The sequence below is a fragment of the Rhipicephalus microplus genome, unplaced genomic scaffold (genome assembly GCF_043290135.1).
Source record: "Rhipicephalus microplus isolate Deutch F79 unplaced genomic scaffold, USDA_Rmic scaffold_22, whole genome shotgun sequence".
Taxonomy (NCBI): Eukaryota; Metazoa; Arthropoda; class Arachnida; order Ixodida; family Ixodidae; genus Rhipicephalus; species Rhipicephalus microplus.
In genome coordinates, this window is record NW_027464595.1 from 8,996,680 (window position 1) to 9,012,579 (window position 15,900).

Consider the following 15,900-nt stretch of genomic DNA (forward strand, 5'->3'; position numbering starts at 1 on the left):
TGATTATAATAACACATTTGTACGTGATCTTCGTCATAGCATCAAAAATGCCAAAGATCTTTGCCCTACTGGTGTAGTTTACCTATTCGGTGACTTCAACCTCCCGCTGATTGATTGGACAAACTTTTCATCACCATGCTGCCTTTCCACAGAATTCATTAACTTAGTCTTGGACTTTAACCTCTCGCAAGTCATTGATCAACCAACCCGTGGTTTAAATACGTTAGACCTATTACTAACTAATGCTCCTGATTCAGTGAGGACAGTCTCTTGCCTAAAGGGCTTCAGTGATCACAATTTAATCGAGGTAACGTTGGACTTACCTGTACCATTTGCAGGAATATCCAAAAAGAAAATTCGGGACTACAGCAAAGCAGAGTTTGACAAAATAAGTGCACAGCTCGAAGAATTTTTTAGCAATGTCCTCTTTCCGTCATTCTACAACAGGTCTGTAAATGAAAACTGGGTGCTTTTTAGAGACAAGATGTCTTCATTGATAAACCAATATATCCCTGTTATCACTGTTTCTAATGATCTATCTAATCCCTGGTTCACTAAATCCCTCCGTAAGCAAAGAAACAAGAAAAAACGCCTGTACTGCAATGCCAAACGCAGTGCTACGCCCTCCGCTTGGGAAAAATACAAGCAGTACTTGACTGACTACTGTAAAGCAATATGCAACGCCAAAGAAAAATATTTTCACAACGACCTACCTTCTCTTCTGCAAAATAATCCAAAAAAGTTCTGGCGCCTCATATCCCCTGACCACGGTTCCAACCAGTTGTCATTACTTAATGAAAACAACATTCCGCTTTCAGACTACGAGTGCTCCACTACTTTTAATACCTTTTTTTCATCTGTATTTAGCCAAGAAGATTCTTCTGAAGTACCACATATCCCTGATTACAACTTCCAATACATGCAGCCTATTGAAATTACGGTGGAGGGTATCGCGTGTCGAATTAAACAGATTAAGGCATCCTCATCAGCTGGTATAGATGATATCAACTCTAAGGTAATTAAAAATACTGTTTCCATATCTAGCATTACATTATACCACATTTTTCGACAGTCGCTATCGTCTGGAAAACTTCCAGACGACTGGAAAATAGCCAAAGTAGTACCCATTTTTAAATCCGGAGATAAGAACTCACCTAAAAATTATCGCCCAATCTCGCTCACATGCATATGTTGCAAACTCCTCGAACACATAATCGCCTCCCACGTATACAGTCACCTCGAGACTAACAAATTCTTCTTTTCAAACCAGCACGGATTAAGAAAGGGCATGTCATGCGAAACACAGTTACTAGAATTCACTACAGACATTCATTACAACATAAATAATGGCCTACAGACTGATTGCATATTTCTTGATTTCGCCAAAGCATTCGATCGTGTCGCCCATTGTCGCCTTATTTCAAAATTATCTGCCCTCCGATTAGACTCCCTCACTTTATCTTGGCTACGCAATTTTCTGTCACTTCGCAAGCAGTTCACAATCGTTAATAATTCTTCCTCTCCCTCTTCGTATGTCTCTTCTGGCGTCCCACAGGGGAGCGTTCTTGGCCCATTACTTTTTCTTATCTACATCAACGACCTCCCAACTAACATATCATCGCATATCAGAATCTTCGCTGATGACTGCATGCTCTACAGACCTATAAACTGTCCTAACGATCACTCCATCCTTCAAGATGATCTGAACACTATTTCTAACTGGTGCAGCACTTGGCTTATGAGGTTGAATACTAATAAGTGTAAAGTTGTTTCTTTTGGACGTAAACAGGTCATATCTAACTTCACTTACCATATGCAATGTGACAGGCTCTCCACGGCGACTTCTTACAAGTATCTTGGCATCCACCTTACACCAGGGCTTTCCTGGTTTGATCACATCACTAACGTTTGTGCAAAAGCCTCCAAAACATTGGGGTATTTACGCCGAAACCTTCGTCGTTGTCCCACTAACATTCGCAAAATGTCATACCTAACTTTCGTCCGCCCGCAACTTGAATATGCCTCATCTGTTTGGTCCCCTTCCGCTCAGTATCAAATTAACATGCTGGAAACAATCCAGAACAGAGCCACCCGTTACATTTCTAGAAACTATGACATCAATTCCAGTGTGACTCAGCTTAAACTCCATCATTCCCTCCAAGCATTAAATGTTCGTCGTCACGTGTCCTTGTTATGCCTATTTCATAAGTACGTCTACAGTAACAAAACATCGTCGTTGCACCTTCAACGCCCGCTCTACACGTCACGCAGATTACATAACCATCTCAGCTTCACTCGCATTTTTGGAAACACGAACGCGTTCAACACATCCGCACTACCACAAGCCATCCGCATGTGGAATGATCTTCCCGACGATATCGCCTCTGATAGCAACCCCAACACGTTTCGGCAAAAAGTTCAGACGCATTTCCTTAATATTTCATCTTGACGTTCTTTTACTTCTTTTCCGAGGGTTTTTATGTTACGGAGTGTTCTTATATACTTCATCGCCATGTTTACGTATTGCTGACTTATTGCTTTGTTAATTTTTTTGTTATTACTAACCGACATTGTACCGTTTTTATTTTGAAATTTACATGCGATTTTTCACTGTAACCCCCCTTACTCAATGCCTTCTGGCCTGTAAGGTATTTTCAATAAATAAATAAATAAATAAATAAAGTGCTGTGTGTGGTTGCGGACGTGCTCACGATCCTGTGGCTACCATTCCGAAAAACTGTCAGTAGATTCTAAAGGATTTTATTGCGCCTTCGGTGGTGGTGGTGGTAGAAACATTTATTGCCACTGTGTAGCGTGGGGGCCGAGCCCCCTCATGGCACGTGGGTGCACCCTCGCAGTGAGGAGGCACCCTTACAAAGCAAAGGAAAGCCCTTGAAGTGCGATCCTCTTCATGGCGCACGAGATGATCCGGCGCTGATCGAACGCAGAAGTGCTGGTCATGATGGTCTCCCAGTATGACACTGCCACAGCCGGAGGTGGGGGATGTGGGAAGGTGGGACATGTGAGGAGGATGTGGAGGAAGTCTCCTGGTTTGTCGCAAAGTTTGCATGAAGAGGGGAAATGGTCTGGGTAACGGGCGTTTAGTAATACGGGGTATGGAGCAGTTCGAGTTTGTAGGCGTCGCCAATGTGTGGCCTGCGCTATGTTTAGGGATGGGGCTGGGGGTGCGTATATTCTTCGTTGTTCCCGGTAATACGATAGAATATCACGAAAAGAGAGCAAGCGCTCCTCGACCTGTGGAGGGGGCTCCATTTCTCCTGCCCGGAATGTGAGACCTCGGGCTAGAGAATGAGCCTCCTCGTTGCCAAGGAGGCCGGCATGTGCTGGCGTCCAGATCAGGATTGTGGAGCACTGAGGCTGCCAGAAGCGTAGCAAGCGAGCAGCGCTACATGATATCAGGCCATTGGCGTAGTTAAGAATAGCTGATTTCGAGTCGCTAATGATAGTGGTGGCAGGTGTGGAGATGAGAGCAAGCGCGATGGCTGCCTCTTCTGCCTCTGTGGAGGAATTTGTGACAATTGAGCAAGAAGTTAGGAGATTTGCCTGATTGTCAGCCACCGCAAGGGCCATGCGGGATCTTGACGCATATTCCGCTGCGTCAACGTAGACTACATTCTGGTCCTCGCCATATTGTCTCTGGAGGGCCCGGGCCCTTGCCTTTCTGCGTTTCTCGTCGCGCACAGGATGCATGTTCTTGGGAATGGGCGGTACGTTTAGGTGAGAGCGGAGGTTAGAAGAAAGAGGGACCCTTCCAGGTGATTCTGTTATTGGGGATAAGTCTAATTGGGTCAAAAGAGCGCGGCCACTCACCGAATTAGACAGACGACATATTTGTGCCGTTAAGGTGGCTTCAGCGAGTTCCTCAAATGTATTATGTACACCAAGTTTGAAGAGTCTGTCATTGGATGTGCTTGGGGGAAGGCGTAGAGCTGTTTTTGTGCAACTTCGTAGAAGCGCGTTAATGCGGTCTCTCTCTTTTTGTCGGAGAGGTAGGTATGGGAGGGCATACGTGGTGCGGCTGACGATGTAAGCCTGGGTGAGGCGAAGCGTGTTTCGCTCGCGTAGGCCAGCCCGACGGTTCGCTATGCGACGAATCAGCCGAATGGTCTGCTGAGCATGTGTTTGGAGAGTCCTGATGACTTCTCCATGTGCGCCATGTGAGTAGAGTACTAGCCCTAGCACCCGAATTTTTGAGACAAGTGGGATGGGGTGGGCACCTAGCGTGAGAGAGATAGGGGGAATGGCTGAAGCATGCTGCTTCGGTCGGTAAAGAAAGAGCTCTGATTTGGAAGGGGAGCAGGTAAGGCCACGTTCTCGAACATATGTGTCGATGGTGGTTAGTGCCAACTGTAAGTGTTCTTCTATTTCGGCGTCACTACCACGGTTTGCCCAGACGGTGATGTCGTCGGCATAGAAGCTGAAGTGGATGTCGGGGATCTGACCCAGTTTTTGGGGCAGATGTAGAAGTGCTATGTTAAAAAGAATAGGTGAGAGGACTGCTCCCTGGGGCGTACCACGGGCTCCAAGCGTGATGCCTGGCAGGCTGTGATCGCCAAAGGTAAGTGTTGCTGTGCGGTGGCTGAGGAAGTCGCGGACGTAGTTGTACATCTTTACGCCGACTCCCAGGGTTATAAGGTTCTCTAGAATAGCTGAGTGCGCAACGTTGTCAAATGCCTTTGTTAGATCTACTCCTAAGATAGCTCTGGTATCGCAGGTTTGAGAGTCAAGAATGTGATGTTTTAGTTGTAGGAAAACGTCCTGTGTGGAAAGTCCAGGGCGAAATCCAAACATGCAAGCAGGCAAGAGATTCTTGCCTTCTAGGTACTGGCAGAGCCTGGTTTGGAGTACGTGCTCCATGAGTTTGCCGACACAAGAAGTGAGGGATATGGGCCTGAGGTTAGACGTAAGGAGAGGTTTCCCAGGTTTGGGTATAAAGACAACCTTGGCCTCTTTCCATTGTGGTGGGAGGATGCCCCTTAGCCAGCACTCATTAAAGTATTCAGTAAGCTCGGCAATTGATTGGTCGTCGAGATTACGGAGTGCTTTGTTGTGAATATTGTCCGGACCGGGGGCTGAGGAAGTGTTTAGTTTCTGTAGTTCGGCTTGAACTTCGGCTACTGTAATGGGTTGGTCGAGGAGCTCATTAGGAGGACCTGTATAATCGGGATACAATACGGCAGGGTATGTTGGGAAGTACTGATTTCGAAGTTCCTGTAGTAGTTCTGGTGGAGGTTTATCGCAAGTATGTAGGAGTTTGGTGAGGTTGTGTCTTTGGGTAGTCTTTGACTGAGTTGGGTCAATTAAGTGTCGGAACAAATTCCAAGTCTGAGGCATACTCATATTGCCGTCTAATTTGTTGCAAAGCGATTCCCAGTTCTGTCGCGAAAGAGTGGCTGCATGGGTCTCTATCTCTTTGCTCAGGCGGGCCAGGCGACGTCTAAGAGTTCGGTTCCAACGCTGGCTTTGCCAGCGTCGTTCTAGGCTTGTTTTAGCGTCCCATAAATGTAGGAGACGAGAGTCAACTGTGTCGCTTGGGCAGTCCTCTCGTACTAGACGAGTTGCGGATCGGACATCACTCCGGAGTTGTTCTGACCATTCAGTGATGTCCGTGATAGAGGCGTGGGTGCGTGTTGCCCTATAAGTGCGGAAAAAATCCCAGTTGGTAAAAGTGGAACCTCTGAGAACCCTGCGGGGTAGTTGCATATTTAAGAGAATTTCGATAATGTAATGGTCACTACCCAAATTCTCTTGTGTGTTGCACCATGTGGCATGAGGGAGGCGATGTGCGAACGAGAGATCTGGTGTAGTGTCCTTGCAGACACTATTCCCTATGCGTGTCGGAAAGGCAGAATCGGTGAGCAGTGAGAGGCCGGCTTGCTGCGCTGCTAACCACACCCGACGTCCTTTTGGTGTGTCGCGCGGATAACCCCAGGCTGTATGTGGGGCATTGAAATCTCCCACGACGAGTAGGGGGCACTTATTGGCTATGCGTTTCGCGAGCGTAAAGAGGCGCTGGAAGTTGCCCTGTAAGCACTTAGGGCTGCTGTATACATTCAGGATGAAGAGGCTTTTAGCTCTGGCATGTTGCGGCACAAGCTCAATTAAGAGGTGATCAATGTCTTGGACTGCTAAACAGTGGGAGATGGTGGTGATTGAGCGATTAATTAGAAACGCCACCCGAGAGGGTGTAGGGGATGTGGGTGTAATAGAAGTATAGCCGGGTAAGGTTAGGGGGTTGGAGGGTTCTTGTAGGGCAAGGATATCGGGTCCCGCAGCGCAAGATAGCAGTTGGTGGACAACATGACGCTTCTGGCCAAAACCTCGGCAGTTCCACTGCCAGAGTGTCAGATTACGGTTTAGAGCTGCCATCATGAGAATTGAGAAGGGGCGTAGCCGCCGCGCAAGGTTGGGAGTCGTTAGTGACGTCAGGGAGTGGATTGTCTTGCCCTTCAGTTGCTTTGGGCTTCTTGCGTTTACTTGGGGTGAGATCCCGTTTTGCAAGGCATGTTGCGAACAAATTGAGCTGTGATTCAAGATTGTTGTAGCGGTCAGTTAATGTTTGAGCTAAAGCATCAAGACGATGATTAAGTGCTGCATTGTCTGTTGTTACACGGATTACCGCATCTTGGAGCGTTGTGCATTCCTGATTGATGCTGGTGATACCTTCCTGCAATTTTGCCTCAAAACGAGCAGTAAAAGACTCAAGCATGGTTGGAATATCGGCTAGTGAGCTGTGTGTTGAGGGACGCGGGGTAATGTCCTGATTTGTGTGCCGAGGAAATGCCGTGTCGATATCTAACTCAAGCGAATCAGAGCAGGATGTCGCGTTGACATGGCTGGGTGGGAAAGACATGCTAGAGGTGTTGGGTGGGTTGTGCGCAGGAGTTTGGGATGTAGTAGGAGTTGGGGTAGGTGGAGTGGCATGGCTTGTGGCGAGAGTACTTATCTGGGTCTCCAGCTTCGCGATGTGTTCTCGAAGGGCAGCGGCTTCAGCTCGGGCTGCTTGAGCTTCTGCTTTGGCTGCCGCTGCCTCCTCCCGAGACTTGGCCAGAGCGTCTTGCAGACTGGAAGTCACTGTTGATGATAGTGCGTTCTTGCAGGGCGAACGGGGAGGGCCCCAATCTTGTTTAAGCGGCTCGGTCCAGGCTTGCTTGGGTTGGCTGAGTTGGCTGGGCTGAGTGGGTCCCGCTGACAACTGGGGGAAGTTGTCCCCGTGTGGAACCGGTTCTTGTCGCTGCGTTTGAGGTTGCTTTGTCGTTTTGCGTGGCTGGTGAAGGTTGCGTCCTTTGCATGAACCAGTGCCGGTAAGATGAGGGCCCTCGCACAGAATGCACTTAGGCGTGCAAGGAGGTTCCTGGGGTGAGTGTTGGCTGCCACAGCGTGGGCAAAGATTAGTCTTGGGGCTTGGGCATACGTCGTGACGATGGCCCGGTAGTCTGCAGTTCGTACAAGCATCCGGACTTCCGCGGTATGGAGTACAGCGGTGAATGGCTCCCATGTATTTAATGGAATGTGGCACCTCATTGGCGTCGAAGGTGATGAGAATGGAGTGCGTCTTCCCCATTCGTCGGGCTGCGAGTATAGAGTATTCAGGATTCCGTTTGACCAGGTCTTCGTACAGCTGGGTTGGCGTCTCGTCGTCAAAGGCGTTTGAGATGACCCCTCTTGTAGCTCCTGGTGGGGGTGCCACGTAAGCCATGCAGGGGTAAGCATGGCCACCAATGGTGAGTGAAGTCAGCGTCTTTAGGAGCTCGGCTGCGGCGGAGTGTGTTGTGGCTGCCGTGAATGTATTATTAGTGGGGTGTATGCGCAGGCAGAAATCATCGGGCAGAGTGGTTTGAAGTGCGGCCTGCACTGCCTTCATGAGTCGAGGCGTTGGGACATCTAGGAGTCGCAGTTGACCTCGCGGACGAACAACGACGCGAATAGCGTTCGGTGGGAGTGGCGGCAGTTGCTTGCTGCGTTTTACAATGATGCGCGTCTCCTTGGTAGCAGGTGGTAGGTGGGTTGGCGTCTTGCCTCTTCCAGTTGCAGCTGCTTCGACGCGCATGGCGTTCGGGTTGGTCTCCTTGACGGTAGCGTTGGGTTGCGAAAGTGGTTTCTGTGAACAGGCTGGTCGAGACGCATAGGCTTTGTAGAGAACTGGTGTCCAATTGCCTGCCTGGAGCTCTTCAGCGGAGATGGTGTGGCCCTCAACCGTTACTTCCATAATAACGGGAGGCGTTGCTGCCAGTGTCGACGAAGGAGCGGAGTCTCAGAGAGGCTTAGCTCGGATGCTCAGCGTCTCGGTTCACTAATTGTTGCACACAGAACGTCGGAGCTTGCCCGGAATGGGCGTCGTCTCTGTCTTCCTCAGACCCTTATGTCGCTGTTCGAACAGGCTAGTGACCGCAGGAAAGGTTCTTGCGCCTTCGGTGTTCGGCTACGTTGTGCGTCTCGCCAACTCCACCGTTCGGCCTAGCACTGAGGCGGTCGGATCGGCGTTCGAGGCTCCAGGCGTCGGCTCGTAGAGCGTCTGCGGAGACACTATGACGATGGAAGTGACTGTTAATGGTAGAGATGCCGAGATATTTTTAAACGCTCATCGCTTCTCACTTTTTCGTCGCGACCGTGGCACACAGAGAGGCGGTGGCGTACTTCTGGCTATTTCCTGCGATATCCCATCATCATCTGTACACATTCATACTAATCTAGAAATGATATGGGCTGTGGTAACGCTTAGTCACCAGAATGTAGTCATCGGGGTATGCTACCGCCCACCCTCACCCTCGCCTACATTCAGTAGCGAACTTCAAGATGCCATAAACGTTGTTAGTACGCGTTTCCCTACATCGCCGTTGCTCTTGCTGGGTGATTTCAATTTTCCCAACATAACCTGGAATTCCCATTCCCCTTTAATATTTCCGCTTTCGTCCCAAGCTCGCGAATTTTTAGACGTTTGCTCGGTATTTTCCTTACAGCAAATGTGTACACAAGCAACCAGAATAGTAGCTCACGCTGCAAACACATTAGACTTAATTCTAACAAACAGTTCCGATATAATATCGCCCATAACGTACCTTCCGGGTCTTAGCGATCATTTGCTTCTACATTTTTCCATTAACTTAGCCCACCCGAAAACAAAGAAAAAGAAGAAAATCATTCGTGACTATAACAGAGGTGACTTTGAGGCAATCAACAATGACCTTTCTACCTTCACTGATCTTTTTCTTGACGGTTTTGACGATCGCAGTGTACAAACTAATTGGAATATGTTTTCAGATAAAATAATTCAACTCACTGAACAGTACATCCCACACCGCAGTGTAACCAACAACTCAAATGCACCCTGGTACAACAGCCATATCCGGCGTTTGTCAAACAGGAAAAAGCGTTTCTTTCGCGCCGTAAAACTTTCGCCTTCTAATGAACGTTGGGCTTTATATGCAACAGCGTCTACGTTGTACATTCAAGCCCTTCGAGATGCAAAAAAAAACATTTTCATTCCCATGTACTACCTTCCATGTTAACCACAAATGTTAAGAAATTCTGGCGAACTTTTAATCCCTCAACCGATGACGCTATCACACTGACCGATTCCTCTGGCGACCCCATTTCATCTGATATTTGTGCCTCAGTTTTTAACTGTACATTTGCTGAGAACTTTTCTGCCCATTCTGCTGTTAATAACCCCACAACAAACAGCCATACCTTTGAAAGTATGCCACCTATACTAATCAGTACACTTGGTGTTCTTGAGCTCATTGGTGGACTTAGCCTTCATTCAGCTCCCGGCTGTGATAATATTAGTAACAAGTTCTTGAAAAACACTTCGGCCTACGCTGCGTTAATCTTAACTAAACTTTTTCAACAGTCTCTTGATCAGTCCATTCTTCCAAATGAGTGGAAAATTGGGAAGGTCATTCCAATTCACAAGTCTGGAAGCAAGACATCTCCACTTAACTATCGCCCCATTTCCTTAACCAGCACATGTTGTAAAATGTTTGAGCATATTATTTTCACTAACCTTGTCGGTTTTCTAGAATCCAACTCTTTTTTCTGTTCAGCACAACACGGTTTTAGAAAACATTACTCATGTGAAACTCAGCTAATAACCTTTACTCATGCGCTACATCAAGTACTAGATCGATCATCGATCATTGACTGCATATTTTTAGATTTTTCTAAGGCATTCGACAAGGTTTGTCATAAATTGCTACTGCTTAAACTAAACACGCTTAATATTGGTATTAATTTACTGAAATGGATTGAGTGCTTCCTTTTAAACCGCTCACAATTTGTTTCTTTTAATGGCTTTAACTCAGAGTTTACAGATGTCTATTCGGAAGTTCCTCAAGGTTCAGTCCTTGGGCCTTTATTATTCCTAATTTATATTAATGATCTTCCTTCCGTTGTTAACTCTAATATTCTCCTATTCGCGGATGACTGTGTTGTTTTTAGAGAGATAACGAACTCTAATGATGTTGCCTCACTTCAGTCTGATCTTGGCGCAATCGCAGACTGGTGCAGTGAATGGCTAATGCAACTAAATATTAATAAATGTAAAGTCATGCGTGTTTCCAGAAAATCTTCTCGTCCACCACCATACCACATTGATAACATTCATTTAGAATCAGTAACTTCATATAAATACCTCGGTGTTTACATTACTGCAAACCTAAACTGGTCTGCTCATATCGAGCACTTAATTAACAAAGCTAACCGCATGTTAGGCTATCTTCGTCGAAATTTTTATCACGTTCCTTCCTCCTTGAAACTCCTGCTCTATAAAACACTAATCCGATCGAAATTAGAGTATGCTACATCGGTGTGGGATCCCACCCATATCAACTTAATTACTGCTCTAGAGATGGTTCAGAACAACTCTGTACGTTTCATTCGCGCTAATTACAGTCGCACCGCCAGCATAACTTCTATGAAATCAGACCTTTCCCTCCCATCATTATCACTGCGCAGAAAAGTGTCACGCATTGCCTTGTTTCATAAAATGTATCATCATCCTGATCTGCGCGATCGACTCATCCCTCAACCATCTTATGTATCCCATCGCACTGATCATCGTCACAAAGTTGGATTCGCTTCATGTAATACTGAGTACTTTCATCAATCATTTCTACCACGAACCTCTCGCGATTGGAATGGCCTTGCCGCTGACATTGTAAACATTAATAACTGTAAACATTTTCGCAATTCTGTAGCTAATATTGTATACTCAGGCTCTTTCTAACTTATAGTGCGTCTCTATTGTACTTGCATATTTTGTTCCTTTTATTTTGTTACCTTTTTGTGCTTTTACCACTCCCCCTCTGTAATGCCTCTGGCCCTGAGGGGTACAATAAAATGAAATGAAATGAAGAAGAATTGGAAAGGTCGGACTGGGTGACGAAAGTGTCGAAACGTGTGGCGGAGCTCCAGGAGAGTCAACAACGGGAACGCGATGGCGCCACCAGGGCGGCGTCTACCAGCAGTGAATGCGGAAAAGAAGGCAGGACGATGCCGGCCGGCTTCAATGGCGACAAGCATGGTGTAAGCGGGAGACCCTCATATAAAGCGGCGGGAAAAAAAGCTCGCAGAGCGGTCAGTAGTGTCGCATCTACCAAGTCTTCCGAACGTGGATCACAAGGTTATTATCAGGCCCAAAGAAGGACTGACGCTCACCAGACACTCGGCACCTGTGATTGGTGGAGCAGTAAGGATGGCAGCAGACATTCCATGGCAGAAAGGTCGGGAGGAGGACAGGATCGTTGTCAACGACAAGCAAGGAACATTGATATTCAGCACGCCCAGGGAGGATGATGCCAAGAAAATGTTGGACCTGAAAGTCATAAAGCTCGACGGCAAGGAGTACGAGGTGAAGACATACATGGCTGCGCCTGAAAGCTGTGGCAAAGGTGTGGTACGTGGACTTGATATCAGACTCTCTGAGAGAGAATTGGAACTGGCTTTCTCACACGAAGAGAATCGTCCTATTCTTGGTGTGCGAAGGATGGGCAACTCCACTTCGGTAATCATCACCTTTGTTGATGACTACGTGCCGAGATGGATGATCTGCTTTGGGACGCCGATGAAATGTTTTCTCTACAAGAAGAGATATGAAGTGTATTACAAGTGTGGTGAGCTGGGACATCGATCCGACGTATGTGACAGCCCGCACGAAAAATGCAGAGGTTGTGGGGTGGCCTCACCACCCAAGGACCATGAATGTACGCCGAAGTGCCGTCTGTGTGGCAAGGAGCACGTGACCGGAAACAAAAGGCGCAAAGAACGTTTTCGGACACCTTATATAGTGAAGAAGCGACAGTGGGAAATGAAGCTTGAAGAAGCGCGGGAGCAAGAAGAACGACGCAAGGCCGAAGAGGGCACGCAGCGGCACAGCAGGACAGACGGGGTTCGAGATCGTTCGAGGCGTAAATCTAAGCATCGAAGTAGATCGAGAGGGCGCTCGGAATCCTTCCCCCGATTGCCACCGCAGGAGCAGCCGGGAGTTTTTCACAAGGCATCCCATGATGGTGGTGATTGTGCCCAGGAGAAGTCAAAATCCACAGGACCACAAGTGGGTTGGGTAACTAAGGTCTCCCAGGATGCTAATACAGAGATGATTAATGCTCTTTAAGAGCAAAACAGGATATTACAGGAGCAAAATGCGGAATTACGCAAACAGCTTGATGAGATTAAGGCTCATCTAACCAGTAAACCATGGAAGGCGTTGGAAACACCCCAGGTAGCAAACCAACCGCCTTTAAAGAAGAAGAGGGCTAAAGAAATCGAAATTGAAGAAACTCACGGAGCGAGAATTGAAGCGCTTGAGGTGGAAACAAAGTCATTACAAAGTATGCTCCAAGCTGTACTAGAACAGATGAAACAAGTAGGCAATGCTATTGAGCAAATTAAGGCTGAATTTGCTAGCAGGGACCGACAGATAGAATGGCTATGCCAAGCGCTCAAGCTAAACCATGATGGCTCTGCACCCTTACAGTAATACGATTTAGCAGTGGAACTGTAGGGGTTTCTCGCGCAAACGTGCGGTTTTACAATCTTTTCTTACCAACGCCGATCGACCGGAGGTTATTGCGATCCACGAGTGTGGAAAAAATGCCAAATTAGCAGGTTACAAATCTTTTGCCGGGTCGGGTAATGATACCCAAGTTACGACCTTCGTAAAGAGAAACACTACGACATTGCAGCACGAGACGGGGAACTCGTAGATCGATCATGTTTTAGTCGAACTTGTGCCTCGCAAGCGCAAAGACAAGAGTCTTTTTATCCTGAATGTGTATAGTTCCCCCAGGCAACGCAAAATCAACTTTGGTGATCTTTTTACGAAAACAAAGGTTATTTCAGCTACTATTAATTTTGGGCGACTTTAATGCGCATCATACGGCATGGGGTTATAAATTCACCCAGGTTAAGGGCAGAAATTTGTGGAACGAAATTCAACAACACGACCTCATACTTATAACAGACCCAATGCAGCAAACGAAGAAAGGAAATAGCGTATCTCAAGACACGAAGCCAGATCTTACCCTGGTCAGCAGTGCCACCGCTTCCACGTGGTGCAATACCGGCGAAGGCCTAGGTAGGGATCATAGAATTTTAGAGATTATCATTGCCAATGACCCGCTGGTGATCAATAAGAGCAAAGTTAAAACTACAGATTAGGTGACCTTTAGAAATATCAGGTCGGAACAAGTCCCCATAAATGATATTAACGATTGGAGTGAAGGGGTGATCCAGTCGGTTCAGCATGCTACCGAAGAGATTGACGCTGGCGATGAGGAAGTTGTTGATAGACATCTTGTAAGCATGAGGAAGAAAAAGAAAAACGAAAAACTAGAGCGAAAAATCAGTCAGAAAAGAGGAGACAGGAATCTCCGAAAGGAAGTTGCTGCACTGAATAGAGATATCGAAGATTATGCATTGGAACTTACCAAGAAAAAGTGGGGTAGTATCTGTGATCAGATGGATAGAGAGATTGGCAGTGCTAAAATATGGCAGCTACTACAGCATCTATTAGACCCAGAGAAAACCAAGTTGGAGGCCTGACAGCAACTTCAAGAGCTTGTGTATAAATATGAAGGTCAGACGACGGAATTATTAAAGGAGGTTAGGGATCGATACCTCTGCTGCGCAGAATCTGAAAAGCTCCCTGACTACGCTGGTTCAGAAAACCCGGACCTAGACAGCCCCATCACGGTTGGAGAAGTCAGGGCTGAAATGAACCGACTTAAAACAAAAACGGCTGCCGGTCCGGACATAATCAACAACAGAATGCTCAGGAATCTCGACGACGGCTCCATTCGTCAACTTGCAGCTTATATGCAAGAATGCTGGGACAAGGGAGAAATACCGCAAGCTTGGAAAACGGCCAATGTAGTCTTCATTCCTAAGCCAGGGAAAAAGCTCAGTCTTGAACATCTCAGACCCACTTCCATCACATCTTGCGTAGGAAAATTGATGGAGCACGTGATCCAAACAAGACTGACTAGGTTCATTGAAGATGAAAACATGTACCCTGATACTATGATAGGCTTCAGATCCCACCTATCGACGTGCGATATTATGCTACAGCTAAAGGACGAGATAATAGACAAAAAGACTGTTGACACCAAAGTAATTGTGGGTCTGGACGTCTCCAAGGCGTTTGACAATGTCAAACATGAAGCCTTACTTAAGAACCTTAGTGCGCTAAGCGTAGGCGTCAAGACATACAACTACGTGAGGGGCTTTCTTTCAAATCGTGCAGCCACTATCAGCATGGGAGGGCAGTCGCTCGAAAACATTAAATTGGGGAACAAAGGGACGCCACAAGGGTCTGTACTCTCTTCGACCCTTTTTAATATAGCGATGATTGGACTTCCTGAGACGTTGGAAGGAATCGAAAATCTGCATCACACAATATACGCAGACGATGTGACGCTGTGGATAAACAGGGGTAGTGACGGACATATTGAAAGCGCACTTCAGGCGGCTATAGATACCATCGAACAATATCTCGAACCACTAGGGTTAAAATGCTCGGCAGAAAAATCAGAGGCTCTTTTTCTACCATCGCAAAAAAGGAAAACACACAATCCCCTCGGAAGGGGTTGTGACATCGCTTTACGAGTGAATGGTAATGCTATTCCAACCGTAGACATTATTAGAATTCTAGGAATGCGCATACAAGCGAATGGAAAAAAACACTGAAACTATCCGGAGACTCGAAGCTAGTGCGAACCAGACGTGCCGCCTGCTTAAGCGCATTTCTAACAAGAATGCGGGGATGAAGGAAGCCAATCTTTTAAGATTAGTTCAAGCTTTCGTGATAAGCCGTGTACTATACGTTGCCCTTATCTTAAATAAGTAGAGCAGAAAAAGATAAAATTGAAGCCATTATAAGGAAAGGCATTAAGATTGCGATAGGGCTTCCCCCGAACACCTCTACGGTTAAACTTCTTGGGCAGGGTGTCTCCAACACTTTAGATGAACTAGTAGAAGCCGCCATGATGTCACAGCACCAAAGACTTCTGAGAAGTAGAACAGGGAGGAAAATCATGGAGCGCTTGGGGTTCGAGCCCACGGAGTGTTCCAGGCAGACCGCTAGCATACCTAAATCAACTAGGGCAACACTAAAAATTATACCGCTGCCGAAAAACATGCATCCGGCGTTTCATGAAGGCAGACGCAAAGCTAGAGCTGTAGCCCTGCAGGCGAAACTTGAAGGTCGATCTGGCGTGCTTTACACGGACGCTGCAGAATACGAAAGGGAGCACACACAGCGGTAGTGGTTCGCGAGAACGGGGACCTGGTCTCGTGCTGAACCTCTAAGAACACAACCACCACAGAGGCAGAAGAACTTGCGATTGCTTTGGCAATAGCTCAAAAAGGCACACGAGTGAT

The 15,900-nt window shown here is 47.0% G+C and overlaps 1 protein-coding gene across 7 annotated transcripts in view; it reads right to left on the reverse strand.

Annotated features, from left to right (window-relative positions):
- Positions 1-15,900, reverse strand: part of LOC142761703 (uncharacterized) — a 155,385-nt gene that overhangs the window by 98,857 nt on the left and 40,628 nt on the right. The window lies entirely within an intron of this gene.